At 33.8% G+C, this 19,489-nt stretch overlaps 1 protein-coding gene across 2 annotated transcripts in view; it reads left to right on the forward strand.

Annotated features, from left to right (window-relative positions):
- NEGR1 (neuronal growth regulator 1) overlaps nucleotides 1-19,489 on the forward strand; it is an 800,836-nt gene that overhangs the window by 633,969 nt on the left and 147,378 nt on the right. The gene's annotated exons all lie outside the window — the stretch shown is intronic.

Here is a 19,489-nt window from a genome sequence, read left to right on the forward strand (position 1 = left end):
AAGAAAACTATAGAGAATACACTCTTTTCAATTCCAGAGTTATCTGAATCATCCTTATCTCTTATAGTTAATATTTTTATAGTAGCATGACATGTATATTTACGTTATCCAGTCATCATAAGCTGTCTCTGAAAAATGCAAATATTTGTGTAGTCAATCACAGACATGGTCATTTCCATGTCTCAGAAATGAGGATGCAATATATAATGTTCCTTCTACTTAAAAATATACTATAATAACTTTTATGATCTGTGAACTTTGAATTACCACGATTTAGGAAATTCTGATGTTAAATAAAATATATCAGTTTGTTGTTAATAAAAAATAATCATTTGTAAATGATTTGTGATATATACACTTTTAAAACATCACCTTATTTGTTATTCCAGCTTAATGTTACTTAATATTTCTTAGTATCTCCACTGAAAGGAAAGCATTGCTTGCCATGCAATAGGCATAGTATAATATACTTGCTTGAGTTTCTTTCATGAGGATGATTTATTTAATGTAATTATGACTAATATAAACCATTAAAATATTATAGAGCAGTATAAATTCCAGTTTAATGTAAATATTGATACTTCTTAGGTATGCTATTAATATTTTAAATGGTTTGAATATTCGAGAAACTGAAAAAATAACTAAATTAAAAAGGCAAAGTAAAGAAACATTTAGGACTTAATAACACATTAAGTTTTTTCTATTAAAATTTTTAAGTCACATTCTGATATTCAAAACTGAAGTATTAATGAATATAACAAATTAGGAACAAATGTCCCTCATTTAAATGTTTATTTTACTCTGACAACATTAACACAATCATCTTGAAATAAGGCACTGCTCAAAAGGCTATTAAATGTGGTATCTCTATAATGGACTTCAATGATCTCTCTCTGCCACTGGATTCCTATATGTAGAGGTGCTATGAAATACTAGTGCAGTTTGATTTATTTTTTCATAAAGAGGTAATATGCAAATATTATCTGTAATTACGAACATAGCCCTGGCAGTTTGAAGATATATCCGTGTATTCAGAATTCTTGGATGGCCTTATCATAAGATCTTATTGCACTAAGCCTTTCTATTGTATACAATAATTATTTTTATATATTTTTCATCTCTTCACCAAATTATGTTTGTTGAAAAGACAGGATCACATCTGATTATTTTATCTCCCATATCAGCAATATAGTGCCTGCTGTTTAATAGGCAGTCAGTAAATCTGATTAATGAATTAGTTAATCATTGAATAAATGAGTAAAAAGTTAACGAATAAATGAATGAATGAACTGGGTTTTAGCAGTAGAATATGCATTTGTAATTTCTAGATATATGAGATAATCCCACAAATAACACTTATTGTTAGCTTACTATGTACCAGATCCTACTTTAATCTCTTCATATAAATTTGTTCATTTAATTCTCATACAATCCAAAAAGATAAAATCTATAATTCCCCTCTTACAGATAGGAAACTAAGATAAAGACAGATTAAAATCTTGGCCAAAGTCAAATGGTTAATAAGTTAATAAGTAACAAAGCAAAAAAACATGAATCATGACAGTCTGGCTTCAGAACTCAAGTTTTAACTACTATATTTCACTCTTTCACTGTGAGCACAAGACCATCAGTGGAGTAGACATAAGTTGTATTATTTCAACATACTCTTTGAAAGATAAACCTCTACATAAAAAGTGTTTGTCCTTCTTGTGGTTTTAATCAACTTCAATAACTTAGGGTGCTATTTTTAATATGTAAAAACTTTTAAAATAAATGTTTAGATATAAACATGTATCAGATATCAAGTTTAAGTACATAAAAGATGAATGGGGTCAATGTTTGACTGAAAAGTTATACAAAAAATGAGACTCAGGGACATTTAAACACATTTTAATAAATTTCAAATCTCCTTGGAATGGTACAATTATCCAACATGGGCATTGTGACTCTGCAAACTATGTATAGGGAAAGGCAGCTTTCCTAAAGTTCATACAATGCTAGCTGGCGAGAAAGCAATGTGTCCCTTCATAAGAACTCCTGTCATATCTTCACAAGGTCTATGAATGGGAGGATCTTCAACTTCTAAACCCATCCAAGACTAGAAGCCAATTCCAAGCTGATCTAATAATATTCCAGTTCTAGCCTGAGACCTGCTAAAGACTTTTTAAAATCTGTTACAGAAGATCAGCCCTTCCTATATTTAGGGGAATGTGTAAAGCTAACTTACTCATCTTCATATCCAGGAGAAAGGAAGTAGGGTCCAGAGTTTGCCCCTGTATACATGATGATATATGGAATGTGCCATGAATGATCAAATTTCCATGCTTTTATGATTTGTATTCCCGAATGATTAATATGCTCAAAGACAGGATAATCAAATACGTGAGCTACCTAGCATATTGCTTTTATGTAGCACACACTCAAACTTGTTCATGACAGCATTTCAACAGAGCTATAGCCACTGGGCATTAGCTCTCCATCCATAATTACTTAGGATAAATCCTGAGACTATTCCAATCTACTTGCAGTTTGTATAACTTACAATTTCCAGATCAACAAGAAGACAAAAAGCAAGAAACTGTAATTTAAAGTGTTGCCATAACTAAGATTATCCAAAATGGAATGTTGTACTTTTTGTTGTGTTAGTGTGTGTTTATGTTTCACGTAAAGGGAGTCAAGCAAGTCTTGGTTAAAACCTCAGTTTTACCACATATCAGTTATGTGTGACTTTGAATAAACTACCTAAATGCCAAAATCTCGGTTAATTTATTTATAAAATGAGGGCAGTGATCGCTCCCACCTACAGGATAAAAATTAAATGGGGGCAATTCATGTAAAGCACTTATCACTCAGCTTGGATCAAAGTAAACATTCAATAAATGTTAACCATTGTTATTATATCATATTCCCCAAGAGCATTCAGTTCAATTCATTTCAGAAAAATGTGTGTAGATATCTGAATTTATTTGATGATTGACTACTAGTACTTTTCTAAGGGATTAGATGGTAAACTCTCACTGGCAAGCCAGGGAGAAGGCATGCAAATTTGAAATAATGCCCCGAATCTAGCTCATAACTTAACCTCTTCCTTTGCTCAGTGCAGAACCAGAATTTGTGGCACTAATTTCAGATTAAATATGGTGTTTACAGTGTAGAAGTTTGGACATCTAGGAGATTCAAAGATTAAAGGCAGAACTAAAACAATTGTTCTATTCTGAGTCTCATATAAATCATGCAGTAGCAACATTTTTTCTCTAAATATTTATATTGACTGCCTACCATTTGCAAAGCACTGTGCTAGATATTGGAAAGAAAAGGATTAATAGAACCGGTACCCCATCCTCAAAGAGTTTCAGATGAATAGAGGAGGGGGACAAGAAAACAAGCAACTATAAATGCAGTATAATCAATGGTAACATACTAGGGCAGAGGAGAGGCTGTTAATTTAGTCTCAAGTGGCATGAAAGGAGGTCATATCACTATATAAATTATAACTAACATACAACTCAAATACCACTTTAGTCATCACTGTCTCATTTTGAGAAGCAGAACTCTGCAGAATTTATTCAACAATAATCATAAGCACAATGTATAATGGCACAAATGAGAAAATGATCAAGTCAGTCTCAATGACTCAAGACAAGCTGTAGAGGAGATGGCCTTGAACTAAACTATGGATGTAATTAGGTTGTGTCTGGGTAGAGAATGGTGATGAGAGAGAGAGAGAGCGAGAGAGCGAGAGAACGAGAGAGCGAGAGAGCGAGAAAGAGAGAGAGATCGAGAAAGAGAGAGAGAGAGAGAGACTCTAGTCTGGAATAAGTCTAACTTGGCAGTATAAAGCAATCCAATACGTTTAAAGACATGATAGTACTTTAATGTGATTAGAGTAAAAAGCCAAGATGAGAGTGGACAGGTTGGTAGAATTAGGACAGGAAAATGGGCAAATGAATTCGAACTTTGTCCTGGTTTTGAGAAGCCAAAAAGCAGGTTATAAACAGCTTTAGTTTCTGAAAGATGTTCTTAACCAATGTAGAGAGCTAAACCCAGCTTATTAGATTTATAATAATAAAGGCAAAAGAAGATAATTGCACAAAAAAAGTAGCAGAGATGAGAGATGATAGATAATTAGAAGAGAGGGGAATTATAGGAATCTATAGATAACTTCCAATGTTTAGTTTGGATGACATTAACCAGGACAGAACACATAAGGAAGATTAGCACTTACAGATTTGAGGAGAAAGTAGAGTGGAATGAAGAGAAATAGGTTCAATTTTAGACATATTCAGTTGGAAGCAATGTCTAGTAAGTAGCTGGATATTAAGTCCAGAATGGAGATATGATTTGGAAGTCATAACAATGAAGGTGGTAGTTTCAGTCACGAGAATGAATAATATTTCTCATAAAGGCCATGTAGAGTGAAAAGATGAGCAAGAAAAAATTACCGAAATGCAAGTAAAATCAGCATTGAGGAGTGGACAGTGGAAGAGAAGTATCCTATAGAAGCATTCTGATTTCATGCTGATGGAGATGCCAGAGGAGGACCAGTGCCATGCATGCCACAGAAGGAGACCAGATCAAGAGAGAGGGTCAGGAGTGTCTGATGCTACCTCAGGTAGAGGATGTCTGAAAATCAACCACTGTTTCTGACAATGGCAGTTATTGGTGATCTTTGCCAGACCGGTTTCTGTAGAAAACTGGAATTAGAAGGCACATTGCAAGGGATTAAGGTTAAATAAGTAGATGAGGAAGCAGAGACATGGGCAGTAAACTTTTCTTTCGATAGGCTGTGCTATGAAAGGAAGAACACAGACTGATGACCTGCCTCGATGTCTCAGCTGCTTATCTCATTTGGGGCTCATTTCTGATTAGTAGGCCCATTGGCTACGTGTTTATTAACAAGTCCTTGACTATGAAGATGCAGCAACCCCAGTCGTTGGTGAACTACACTTGCCATACTTCTTGCTTTTCTACAAGCCTCCCTCATTCTGTTTGCCTCTGTTTACAACTTTTCTCACATCTTTCTTGGATCCCAGAGAAACAAGAAAGGGCTTTGATTTAAGTCACCTTAAATGCCTTTGCCTCCCATGGCATGTAGCCCTTAGACTATAATTATAAGAGAAACTGTAACTTTAAGTACAGAAGTTAGTGATTTCATCAATATAATTACTTCAGGTAGACTGTATACTTTCTCAAATAAGGGTAAAGCAAACAGTATAGTGGAAAAACTACGGAAAAGCTAGTCTACATGAATCCCTCATCCTCTAGGTTATCTGTATTTATGAAATATGTCTGCATTCAAAAAGAGTGTGTGTGTGTGTGTGTGCTTGTGTGTGTGTGTGTGTGTGTGTGTGTGTAAGAGAGAGAGAGAGAGAGAAACAGAGAAACAGAGAGAGAGAGAGAGAGAATATTTTGCAATCACTGTAGATCAGCCTCAGGGTACAAGTACTTTAACAGAATTAATAATAGATGACAGGGTGCCAACTACTCAGGAAAAAAATATTCTTTAAGTAAAAGAAAATTGGGATTCATAATTATTTTGGATTGGATTATTATTTTCAACTGTGTTTTTTGCTTCCTGAACATGAGCAACTAAAAGAGATGATTCCTCTAAGTCTTCTCCTTAAAGAATGTGAACTGAATGGTCCCATCCTGCCATCTATGGGTTCAGTTCATCAAATGTACATCATCATTTGATCGGTAATTTAGTAACCAAAAAAAGTCATTGCTATAAGTAAAACATGTTATATATGCTTTGTTTCCCACTTTCACAAATGAACAGATATTTACTATAGAACACTTATTAAAAGACTCATAATCTAAAGGGAAATAAGGAAAGAGAATTAGTTAAGAAGGAAGAAATCTTAGCTACGTAAACCAAGTGCTTAAAATTCACAATGCTTTAATTTAACAACCTTCTTCTGAGACCTATATATGAAAATATCTGGGACAACCCAAGTTTTAATATTAACAGTCTTTGCTTACCATCTCAAATAGATAACAATAATATTGCCACAATATATGGATGCCAACCCCCTTTTTAATGTGTTCCCAAAAGTGAGGTGTCAAATCTTTTGCTAGAATATAAGTCCTATTGCTGTAGAGACCTCTCCATTTCTTGAGTGAGTGTGTCTGTGTGTGTGTGCATGCGTGCAGTCACATTCATGTATTTATTCAAATAACAAAGAATTGCCTCAGAAATATAACACATAAAATATTCAAAGGACTCACCATAACTGCCTTTTCCCTGCCTTCACAACCCTGTGGAGACAATAATGAAGTTTCGATTTTAAATGCTTTATACAATCGGTGCTATTTAACTTTCTGGAAAATCTCCTCTCATGTTAAAGAATATTTATTCCCAGTCTACTTAATTTGGTGGACACCTCCTCTTTAAGAGTGAAAAAAAAATGTCAGTAGCTTATATCCAAAAGAAAAATGGAAGAAGCTATTGGAGAAAGTAAGAATGTGGGTAACATGACAGTTTTTTCCTGTTTAGATCTGACGGATGCAGGAGAATGTTATTTTTTGACTGATTTGTTGAATACGGAACCAGCTGTGCCCTTGCAAGTAATATTTCATTTCTCTGCTTGTTTCAAATGTCCCCACATGCCAGTAAGCAACTGTATGGGCTTTCTGTTATTTTTGACTATTATAATGAAGCTTGATTCCATGTGAAAGGTGATACCACAAATTTGAATGATTCATATTTTAGATTGAAATTGATCTCCCCTCTTGCAACTTAAAAGAGATGGAGTTTTCATTTTGGTTGAAAGAGGCAGTAATAAATTTAGACTTGATGATTGTTGAAGATAGCGTGCTGTGTGACGGAGCTTGCTTTATCCTTACAGCTTTACAATGTTAATGGGATGCCTTTCGTGGATGCTCTAGTAATAAATACTTAACAAAATTAGATCTTCAGTAGTAGGTAGATTTTGATATAGCTAAAATGGCCTATTGAATGGCTCTCTACTAAACAGAAATACATAGGCACTAACATAATCACACAATTAATGGATGCACACAAATTTGCTGAAATAGAGTATGAGTAAAGCAAGAGGGTGTTTTTCCTCCCCAATCTTAAACCTAGAACCTGTGTGTATTCTCAAAAAACTAGACAAAAAATGGTCATTCGATGCCATTCGTGAGAAATGATACCCAACAGGATGGAGTCAGAATAACTGTTGAAACCTCTGGTGCCCTAGGCTCATCAAATTGCCACAAATAAGAACCAAGTATGAAGGCTAATAGAGCTTTAGTTATCTATATCAACTGACATAACTTTAGAGCTATTGTAGATCTCAGATATTATCTAGTCAATTTCTTTCACACTTTTTTAAGTAATGGATTCCATTCTTTTATAAAATAAAACTTTATGCAAACCTTATTATATAACAAATATAAAATTAAAGTTAAACAGTTTGGTTGATTTGGAAGTAAATCTCCTTTTCCTTCTACATCAAATGACACAGTAACCCCAAAGCCTGTCAAAAAGTCGTGGAGGTCCCTCCCACTGTCTCTCTCACTCTCTGCCTCTGAGAGGAGACCGTACTCTGTGGAATGTTACTGCTTTTCTAATAAACTTTCCTTTGACTCTGGAAAATAAAAAGTCATAGAGTTCCAGAAAATTAGGTTTTAAAATACACGGTCTGGAATGATCTTTTTATCTTTTAAATGAGAAAGCTGAGGCTCAAAGAAGATGAGTCAGAACTCAACACTGTACATTGTCAGAGCACATCTAGGACTAGAACTTAACTTAGTTTTTCCTTCTCCCAGTGCTCTTTCCACTGAACAGGCCAACCACCAAAAGCTTTGGAATCACACGGGTCTGAATCAAAGCCACAACGCCACATTGCAGGATGATGACATTTCCTTCAATCTCAATCTTTATGCCTCAGCCATTTCATCTATAAAATAAGGAAAATAACTTACTTTTATAGGGTTTTTGCAGAGATTAAATGAGACAGGATATGTAAAGTGGCTAATATATAGTGCCCGATCCAAAGCAAGTGCTCATTAAATGTTAGTTTTCTTTTTTCCTCTGGTATATATAATCTAAATGTTGAAGGATAAACCAAAGGGAGCTCAGATCTACATTACCTCAATAACTGTAACTTTATGTCACTGAATATCCAGGAATAGCATTGGTTCTTTGATTCATTTATTAACGCACTTATGTATATCACTATTATGTTGTTTTTTATTAGAATTATTAATTAAATCAGCCACACAAGTAAGCATTCACTTACAATAATGAAAAAAAAGTGGTCAGGTTGATAGAGAGGGTTGTACAAGATTAATTACTCTACTAATGTGTTTCTCTCAGGTTAAGAGGCATTTCGACAGCCGCATCCTCAAGCTACTGAGACTGAATATCTGTACGTATAGGTGACAAAGGGTTAGTAAATACCAAAGGGAGAAGGGAGCTTTGATATCTGCTATTGTCATTGATCAGCCTTGAAATGTAGCAGGCTTGTGGGAATTAGGTACCAAAAAGATATAGAAAAATCAAAAAGAATTTCAAATATAAACATGAAATGTATTGGGAGCCCTATTTTAAGAATCAGACAATTTAAGTTCTGGCCTTTACTTGTAAAGACTCTTAAGCAAAGCGCTTAACTCTTTGGCCTCAGTTTCCACATCTGTAAAATGAGGAGAATAGAGTAACTAATCTCCAAGTTCTCTTTCAGCTGTAATGCTTTAAGGTTCTAAGAAATCTATATATGGTTTAAAAAATAGTATTTATGTATTGATTGTCATTAAAAAGTTACACATACTCCTTAACAAAGTAGAAATGCTGCCAATATTTTTCTCATCTGTACGTTTTTGTCATTGAACTCAAAATTATTTTTTATTGACAGAAAAAAAATGTATTTTTATGTGTTCTGTTCTGTGGTGAGTTTCCATAAAGTTTAGCTCAATAGTGCTGCTGGCCTAATCATGTTGTCATCTCTACAAAGAATTTTACTCTCTAGGGAAATTTCCTTTATGTTCACAGTTTCAATTTTGTTGGCCAATAACCTATGAAAAGGCACTAGAATAGACCTTTTTGCTTGCTGTTTTATTTCACAAAGCTCTAACCCTATAACAAATTAAGCCAAAACGTGACCCTGTATATATGGGAGTTGTGGCTATTAAGACTCTGAAAAAATGAAAACATGCCAACATTTCCAGCCTAAAGAAAACATATTACCAGCCTCTCCTTCAATAGCGCCTTGCCTACTCTTTTTCTTACAAAGCATATTAGAAGTCTTATGAGAGACTCCCCTCCAATTATTTCTAAGAAGTGTCTTAGAGAATTTTACCCACCATGCCCTGTATCTGTGACTAGATTTGAAACATGACCAATGATTTGAGCATATAAGGTATCAGTCTGAGCTACTCTCCCACTTCCACTTCCATGCTGTGAAAAATGGAAATTGCAGCCCCTAATATAAGATCCAGGGATATGTGTGAATAAAATGATTATTATAAAGTTCTAAGTGACATTATTATAAAACTTCCCATTTATCCTCAGGCAATGTGAAGCATAATTAATAGAGAATATCACCAAAATAAATAGTAAAGTGAAATTGGCTTTTTTTTTTTTCTATTTCGATGTTCCAGATAAAAGGAAGAAGAGCAAGAATTAATTGCAAAAGCAATGATATTTCAATGGGCCATGCTTTCTTTAAAATGCTGTAAATTCCATTTTAGTAGCCATAAAACTGCTGGGGAAGGGACTGAAAATTCCATGTTATTGAATGTGTCCATTCAGCATGGACTGGATGTACTTACTTAAAAATATAATTCATTTAAGATTTCTCTCCAGAGAAACAAATTAGACATTTGTTCACTATATACTTAAGCAAGTTTTAAATAAATCAAGCAAGATTTGCTTGCATAGAAATGTTATTTCACCTTTGGAATGACCAGACGTTTTTAGCGGGTTGGATTTTTTCAGTTTTATACTTTTTTTTACAAGCTTTCTCTTTCAACAGTTTTAAGGCAAAATGGTAACTTGGGTTACTCAGCTCTAAAATGTGGTATTAGGTAGTCAGATGCTCTTAAGTTTTCTTTCTTTAATTTTTAAATCAATCCAATTAGTGCATACATGGAGCAGTCTAACTAGTGAGGCAGATCATGTTTCTTGTCAAAGAACCATTAGAGTACTATTTGGTCCATTTATAAAGAATCACAGGTTTTCTAAAATGCTTCATAATACAAGGTATAGCAAAATATTTTCCTAAAACTGGCGAGATAATAGCCTATGTTTTGAGAATTAGTGGTCATACCTGTAGGGAAATTTATGTTTTCTCGAAAGAAAAAAATCATAACATCTTGGGAGCATTATAGTTTGTGATATAATAATATGCTTACTCAAATATAGATAATATCTATAATCAAACTATTTAACTGAGTAAACACATTTTTAAAGGGTCTTTCATAAGTTATGGCTGCAGAACAAATCTGCAGGCTTGACTCTGCTGGAAAAAGATAAATTGAAAGGCTTTATTTCTCTCAAGCTAGCATATTGCCTGTTGGAGTCCATATCTGACATCCCTTCTTACACCCATTTTGCTTCAAACTTCAGAACCACCTGTATTTTCCCAACATCCCTCCTGCCAGCAGCACCTGAAAAAATAGGTCTCATATGCCAAAATATTCTTGGACTGCCACCTATTACCATCGTAAGAATCTTCCATTTATTATTTACTCTTCCTTGTTAGCATACTCTGTGATTCTTTATTTCCCTCTTAATCTTGTCATCATTATAATTTTTTTTAAAAGATAAAAACTGTCACTGACTCACATATTATTAGTGATAGGCTCTCATCTGCTATTTTTGTTTTGCTTTCTGGATTACTCCCATTTTTTTCTTTATTTCTCTCATTTTTCCTCAACTTCAGGACTTAATCATCATAAAAACAAATAGTTAGAAGCTTGTCTAACCAGGAGAATAGATTTAGGATAGAACTAAACAGTTTCTGAATAGGCAAACTCAAAATTGCTTTTGAAAGCTTCATCACAGAAAATGTAATCAAACTTAGCTTACCCAGAATTGATTTAAGTTGCAGCCCAAGGGCCAACCTTTGACCAGGGAAGCCTTCATACTTGCATTGATTCTTCCTGCAATTGAATTACTCAGGCAATTCTGTGCACTTTCAGCTTTAGCCCTGGAGTGCAAATGGCCAATCTGGGAAGCAACTTGGTTGTGTCTGAAATTTGCAGAAAGATTTTCTCATACATTCCTTGGGAAAAATTAGGCTTACTTTTAAAAATTATTCCCTTAATCACAGAATTGGCTGCCCAAAGGATATTTTGTTTGTTTATATTTGAGAAAACATTGCTTCTCCAAAGAATCTCCTCTGACTTTGAAAAGATGAATTGTAATCCTTCAATATGTGTACTAAAATTTAGGACAAATGAAGATTAACGAGTGAAAAATAAGGCAACATGGTTTTATGCTATTAGATAGATAAAAATATCAGAAACACATTGTATTTTATAGTTCTAAGAGCAAAAGTTTAAGAAAAGAATATGTTTAATGGAAGCAAAAGAACCTTCTATAGGTCTCCATGAAATTGTAGCTATGACAACACTTCCCTCCTTCCTTTCCAATGTGGCACAAAGCAACATTACAAATACTCTTCCAGGATATAATAGGCTTTAGTTATATACTTCTATCTTTTTATGTTTACCCACTTGTACTATATATGAATTGTATATTGTCTACCCTCCTCACAAAATTAATTTTATTTGCACACAAACTTTACTATCTTTATGTATATAATTATAAGATTCCAAGATTATATAATTACAGGGGTGTTTTGAGTAGTTATTACATCCGTTTTTACTTTGCTCACCTAGAGATGGAAATATATTAAATAGGATGTACATAAATCAATAAAACATGACAGGGATTCATTAATTAGTCATCATTCCTTTCTCTCTTCTATAACTTCACTCCCTCTCAATAAATTTATACTTTCTTTAACCTTATTGTGAAGTAGGGATGATTTGACTCAGTCCCTCTAAATTCATATAATGACCCTTGATACAATTGGAATTTTATTGTCTTTATGGTAAGCTTATGTATACCTAAGTGTCCACACATGCACATAGCATTTCTTGTTTACATTTACTGTAATGCAAAACATTGTCCTTTTAAAATGGACTCATCACTGTGCCTAATCCCCACTCCACACTTGTTCTGAAGCAACATTTTAGACCAAAGTTGTGAGGGCTCGCAGGATGCTTATCTTGTAATGTTTAATTCTGTAAAACCAGAGGGAAAAATATATTACCTGGTCATAAAAAGTGTTCAAAGTCTCATATGAACATCACAATAAATGCCAGATCCAATGATATCTTCCCTCTAATCTGACCAGAGTCAGGGGAGGAGGAACACATTTTTAAGTTGCTTTGAAATAGGTAAAATCAATTTCCTTTCACATCACTCCCCCCAAAAACTTTAAATTGTTTTGTTTTCACATTCTTCTTACTTGTTTAAAGTAAAAACAAACAAACGAACAAACAAACAAAAAACATAATTTATAGGCTGCATATCTTGGGACATGAGACTAACCAGTAATGTCACAATTTTAAAATTTTAGTATCTATTCACATATTTATTGACCATCTACATGCCTAGTCTTGCTCTATGTTGGGAATACAAAGGTGAGCTAATAAGACTTGATTTCTAACATTTTGGAGACTGTTGTTTTTGGAGGGGAGGTTGGGGACACAAGCAGTAACTACAAAATTTAGGTCAATGGACAATTTCTAGAGGTGAGAGAGAGAATGATAAATTATGAATGAATAAAAGAAATTCCATATGGCTGAAACACAGAAGATGACTAAAGGAAAATTGGAAAGACATGAGGATGAGAAAGAAAGCAGGTGCGACCTCAAGAACGGACTCATAAGCAATTGATACCTTCTTTAACATGCTATAGAAAAATCGTCAGCCAAAAACATTTTTTACATACTATTGATAGTTTTAAAATGTTAGTGACAAAAGAACCAAATAATCATTACTGGAGTACTGTAAGACTTTGGTTCTTAAGATGCTCATGATGCATGTAAAACAATGTTACTAAGATAAACACTACTTTTGTTCTGCTCCTTAATTCCTCTGCCACTTTTGGCTCTCTTCAGATACATATGCCTATTTATCACCTCCTTATATGTTTCTAGAACATCATAAATGCTTGGGCCAATTTTTATTTAAAGGAAGAGCAATTACTTTACTTTGTTGATCTATGTACTGATCAAATAGTAAAATAATTACCACTGAACTATTTAATGAGATTTTTAACCTTTTAAAAATATATCCCTCCCTATTTTTTTTTTTCGCCAGTACAGTGCTAATCTATTCACTAATTCTCACTATAATTCTTTGGTCTAATCTCTTTTTCCTTCAAATTATGCAGGATATTGCAAGAAGCTCTCCAAAGATATTTTGGAGCAAAATCTTTTATCTCTAAGTATTATAATAAAGTGAAACACTCTAGTCCCTGAATGAACCCATAGGAACTCTCCTACATAGATTTATAACACATTATCTTCTGATTAGAGAATCACTTGATTAGAAATGTCACAATAACAGCTTATAACTAAAATTAAAAATTATTTTCATGTCCTGGAAAACTGTCCATAAAGATAGTTTTACTAATTTAATTATAGTCGCTCCTTTCCAATGAAGTATCTGGCACAATATATACTTTCCCCAGGTGAGAGAACCAAGATGGTTTAGCACAAATCCAGCCCCATTATTAATCATCAAGTAAATATAAATGCTTCTGCATATCATACTCTACTAATGACTGGAGGGTAAATATGTGGGGAAAAAGAAATATTAGGAGGAAAATGTAGTAGCCTCTGTTTAATAAGGCTGATTGTGAGATCAGACTTAGTTTCTAGGCTCCTTTAAAGAATGGAAAAAGGCAAAATACAGTGCAGTGCTCTATCTAGATAAGATAATCATGGCTTCAGGGCTTTAGAGAAAGTGAGTATTGGTACTGGGGGAAAAAAAAAACCGCTCCAAGCAAGTATTCTGCTGATAGTGAGTCAGTATCATTCTTTTCAAATACAAAGAACAACAATATTATCCTTCATGATTTATAATAGTTAAGTTCAGTGTGAGTTAGGCCTAACTTTTAACAGTTTTGAAAGATACTATGTTATGTTGTTGTTGTTATTGTTTTTTATAGGAGAAAGTACAGCAAAGTGACTAGTTTAGACAGAGGATAATTTCAGATTGGAAATGGGGCTGATTACCACACAGATGGAAAAAAAACAGGACTTATTATAATGTTTGGAAATGATTAATTTAACAGCGTGTCTGCATTTGTGTATGTGTGAAGTTAGATTTAAAATCACCTAATACTAATTTCAGTTCTTTGTGATCATCATATATATTGATCATAATTTTTATAATCTATTCTGAAAGACCATCAGATACATGGTCAATCAAGTACATATTTATATTTGTCACTTTATAGGAGCTTGATTGTTTCTCGAACATTGCTGATAGCTTATTGATGATTTCAGCCATGTCATAAACTTCTTCATAGGTGATACTTTAATTATAAAATTACAACATTTGTCTTATTTAAAATGTTCTTTGAAACTAAATGTCTAAAACAAAGATCTAGAATCAAAAGCAAGTTATTTTATCTATATTCTATTTTACCATTAAAATTTTATTGAACCCAGTGGTTAGAGACTCTCCACCAGAAGAAAAGGAGTATTCCAAAAATTAATTTATCAATTTTTATTCATTAACATTAAAATCCTATGAGACTTGTAAGGAACTGACACAAAATTTTCAAATCTGTGTATAACTTTCTGGATAATTTTTCTAAAGCATCTGTGTTAGTTAGGAATAAGAATTATTGTGGGTTACAAAACCCAATAATTTAATTTAAAACAAAATACAAATCTATGTCTTTCTCACAGTGGAAGCCTGCAATAGAGTCCAGGGCTGGAATGACATCATGAATGATTTTGTTGCTACTTGTTCCCAAGTTCTTTCATAGTCCAAGGTATCCCCTCTAGTTCAAAGCATTATATCTATACTTCAGGCTGTAGGAATAATAGAGGGAAGGAGAAGGTCTACTTTTATAAATACTTCCCCAAATCTGTACATCACTTAGGGTGTGTATGTGTGTGTGCACGTGTGTGTGTAAAACAGTGTGGGCTTTTAAAATAATTTTTAGTAAAAAATTGTATATATTTAAGGTGTACAACATAATTATATATGTGTGTGTGTGTATATATGTATATATATATATATGCATACAAACAGGATGAAATGATTACTACAGTCAAGCTAATTAACGTATCTTCTCACGGTTACCATTTTTTTTGTGCATAATGAGAGCTTCTAAAATCTGCTCTCTTAATGAATTTCCAGTATCAATACATTGTTATTAACTATAGTCATCAAGCTATACATTGGATCTCTAGACTTAATTATCTTACATAACTGCAGTTTTGACCAACACCTTCCTATTTCTTTCTCATTTATGATGGGTAAGGAATATAACATAATAGGATTTTCTCTAAGAGATTTTCAAGTCTCTTAGGCTAAAATAGAGCATATATTTATTGATCTTACCAACATTTAAAAAATGTGCTGAAACTTAGAGGAAAAAACAATAACAAAGGATTCATAAAACATTCCTGTCCTTGAGGAACTAACAGTCCACAAATCTCATCAATTACTTCATTCCTCTCTCCACCTCCCTCATTTTATACATGAAGAAATCATTCTGAAGAGAAGAGGTAATAACTGTTCTTTGGCATAACTAGTTAATGGGTAAACCTAGATGAGAACTCGGTTCTCCTAACACTTTGCTTTTTGCAATTGTGCCAAAAAAGGCTAAAGACATCTGTGTCAATAACTATGAAGTCTCTGAGATTTTACCCTACTTATAAGCTAATACTAGTTTGCCACAGTCTCATGGATGCAAGACTTTTGGGTCAGAGATTTAAGATTTTGTTACTCACAGCAAAAACAGTGGCAGGTGAATCACTATGTTGCATCTTTCTCTGACCCCCAAACTCCCACAGGAGCACCATGGGTGGCTTAGATGGATGCTTGTACCTGCCATGGATTCTGTTAAAGGAGAAGAACACTGAGCTTTGGGAACCAGTGCCTTATAGCAACCAGTAATCAAGCCTGCTCAGAGGGAAACATTACCTCATTCCATGAGGAGTGGCCTAAATAAAGAGCATTTACTTTTTATCCTTTACTGAGGCTTTGCATTTTTGACATTATTTAAAAAACATAGAAGTATGGAAGACCCACAAAGGAGTATCTCCCATCAACCTATAGAGATGGAGAGATAAACAGGGTGGATATATCCTCCAAAGCAGCACTTCCCAAATTGCATTATGCATGCAAATATACTGAAGACCTTGGTAAATGAACACTGATTCAGAGATGCTGGCACAGAGACTGAGGTTCTAAATTCCTTCAAGTTCCCAGGGATGCTAGCTCTGAGAGTCCAAGTACCATACTTCATTAAATAGTAAGGCTCTAAGGAAAGTCCAGTTGGTTCAGAGAATTACTTATTTAAATCATTCCAGTTGGTTCAGAGAATTACTTATTTAATTCATCACACTTTATTTTTATTATTTTTAAAAATTTATTTATTTTTATTATGACATTAGTTAATGAAATGTAGTAAATTTCAGGTGTAAAATTCAATAATAAGGTGTATATATATATATTGTAAAATTCAATAATAAGGTGTGTATATATATATATATTGCATTGTGTGTTCACTGCCCATAGTTAGATTTCTTTCTGTCACCACATATGTGACCCCTTTTACCCCATCTACTTCACTCTGCCCTCCTCCCCCCACCCTCTAATAACCACTAGTCTATTGTCTCTGTCCATAAGTTTCCGTTTGTTTGTCCTGTTGGTTTTTCGGTTTATATCCCACATATAAGTGATATTATGTGGTTTTCGACTTTTCCTGTCTGGCTTATTTTGCTTAGTCTGATTATCTCGAGGTCCATCCATGTTGTCGCAAATGACAATATTTCATCTCTTCTATGGCTGAGTAATATTCCATTGTATATATGTACCACACCTTCTTTAGCCAATCATCTATTGCAGAACACTTTGGTTGCTTCCATGTCCTGGCCACCATAAATAATGCTGCTATGAATATCAGTGTGCAAATATCTTTTCAGATATGTATTTTCAAGTCTTTGGAGTAAATACCCAGTAGAGGGATTGCTGGATCATATGGTAGATCAATTCTTAGTTTTTTGAGGAACCTCCATACTGTTTTCTATAGTGGCTGTATCAATTTGCAGTCCCATCAGCAGTGTATAAGGGTTCCCTTTTCTCCACATCCTCTCCAACATTTATTACTTGTCCTGTTGATAACAGCTATTCTAACTGGTGTGAGATGGTATCTCATTGTGGTTTTGATTTGCATTTCCCTAATAGCTGGTGATGTTGAGCATCTTTCATATGTTTATGGGCCATTTGTATATCTTTTTGGGAAGTGTCCGTGCAGGTTCTCTGTCCACTTTTTGATTAGATTGTTGTTTTTTTGTTGTTATTGAGTTGTATAAGTTCTTTTTGTATATCTTGGATGTTAGGCCCTTATTGGAGGCACTGGTTGCAAATACATTTTCCCATTCGGATGGTTGTCTCTTTACCTTGTTGACAGTTTCTTTAGGTGAGCAGAAGCTTTTTAGTTTGATGTAGTCCCATTCATTTATTTTTGCTTTTACTTCCCCTGCCTTTGAAGTCAAATTCATAAAATTCTTTTTAAGTCCAAGTTCCATGAGCTTAAGTCCTTATGTTTTCTTCTATGCAATTTATTGTTTCAGGTCTTATATTCAGATCCTTAATCCATTTGAGTTAATTTCGGTGTGCCATATTTTAGATTCTGGATCTGTATTTCCAAGACCCAGAGAGTCCTTCTGGTCTACTGCTTAGGACTTAGCAGATTATGAGAAACTGACACTGACTAAAGAATATATGAGACCACAACATATATCTAGGTAGACCCCAGAATTCTGCTTTATTAATTTACAATAAGAAAGTGACTTGAACCATAATGCCCATATTAGCATGATCAGCTCATTCTGTTCCAAATATGAAGCTGCACTAGGAGCCACGTCATAATCAGAAGTCTTTTTATTAATTCATCATGAGAAATCATTATATGAGGCCAGACAATACTTGAAGTCTGTAGGATTAGCCACTCACTCTCTGTAGCCAGATCTACATAAGACATCAAATCATAATCAGCAGGTTGCTTGGTGAGCACAGAATCAGAACAAGGGAGATAAATAAACCAAAGATTTAATGGCATCAGTGTAAAATCAACATTATTTCATTCTTCTCAAAAAATGGCAATTTTACCAGTGGTGTAAAATATACATAAAGTTTAATAATTCGGCTCTTTTCTCTGAGTGGTACCTACATCACATCCATCTTTAAATCCCTCCTCCTTTAGATTTACCTCTGTGACTGTCCTTTATCTAAACGTGCAGCTAACCAGATCCTAGATCTCTGTTTCCTTCCCCTTAGAAGTAACATATTCTTTGTTTAGATGTGTTAATATATTCAATCAGGTTTCTGTCAAGTTCTGTTTGCTTTATAATCATTTTGTCTTTAAAAGGTAATTTTGCAGATATTTGTTCTGATCTGTTGCTTTCATAATTTAACTCTCAGAGGGCAAGCTAATTTTCATCATTTTCAATTCTGCAGGTGAGGTGGGGTATAGCCCATTCAAAAGGCAATTCAATCAAAGAACAGTTAATTATCTCATTGCTTATTTCTTCAACTGATTATTTGGGTGCCCTGTAAAAAAAAATACTCTCAAATAAAAATTTTAAAATTAGCTTTTTATTTTCCTTGAAATACTTTTAGGAAAGTTGCCATTGAAAGCCACATTTATGAATTATACCACCACTGTTCAAACCACATCAAATATTGTGCAATATTTCTATTAATTTCTATGACTAATCTAGTCAGAACCTGTATGTACTTGGCAAATTTATCTAAAACCTAATATTATAAAAACACTTTAATTTTATATAACATACATATATACATACATAGAAACTATAGCCAAACTACCTCTATGTATAAACAAACCATGTTCCACTGAAAATTATTGGTTCATCAGCCCCCTATTTGAAAATTGAAATATCTTTTCTCTACAGAAAAAAATATTACCTATGCGTACACTCACCTTTTTATTACTGTATCTGGACTTTGTGCCAGGTCTGTATCCATTGCTGAGAATGCAATGGCAATAAGGCAGACATAGTCACAATCATCTAGAAATGTGTAATCTGTGGTAGATATAAACATGTTGCCAGACAAATATAATACTCAAGGGTCAGGCATGACTTTCTAAAAAATTAATATCTAGTCTGAGACCTGAAGAATAAGTGAAGTTTAGCCAGGTAAAAAGGTAAGGCTAGAGGACTTAGTTAAATGAAATAATATATTTAAACCCCCATG

The sequence above is a fragment of the Pteropus vampyrus genome, unplaced genomic scaffold (assembly GCF_000151845.1).
Source record: "Pteropus vampyrus isolate Shadow unplaced genomic scaffold, Pvam_2.0 Scaffold115, whole genome shotgun sequence".
Classification (NCBI taxonomy): Eukaryota; Metazoa; Chordata; class Mammalia; order Chiroptera; family Pteropodidae; genus Pteropus; species Pteropus vampyrus.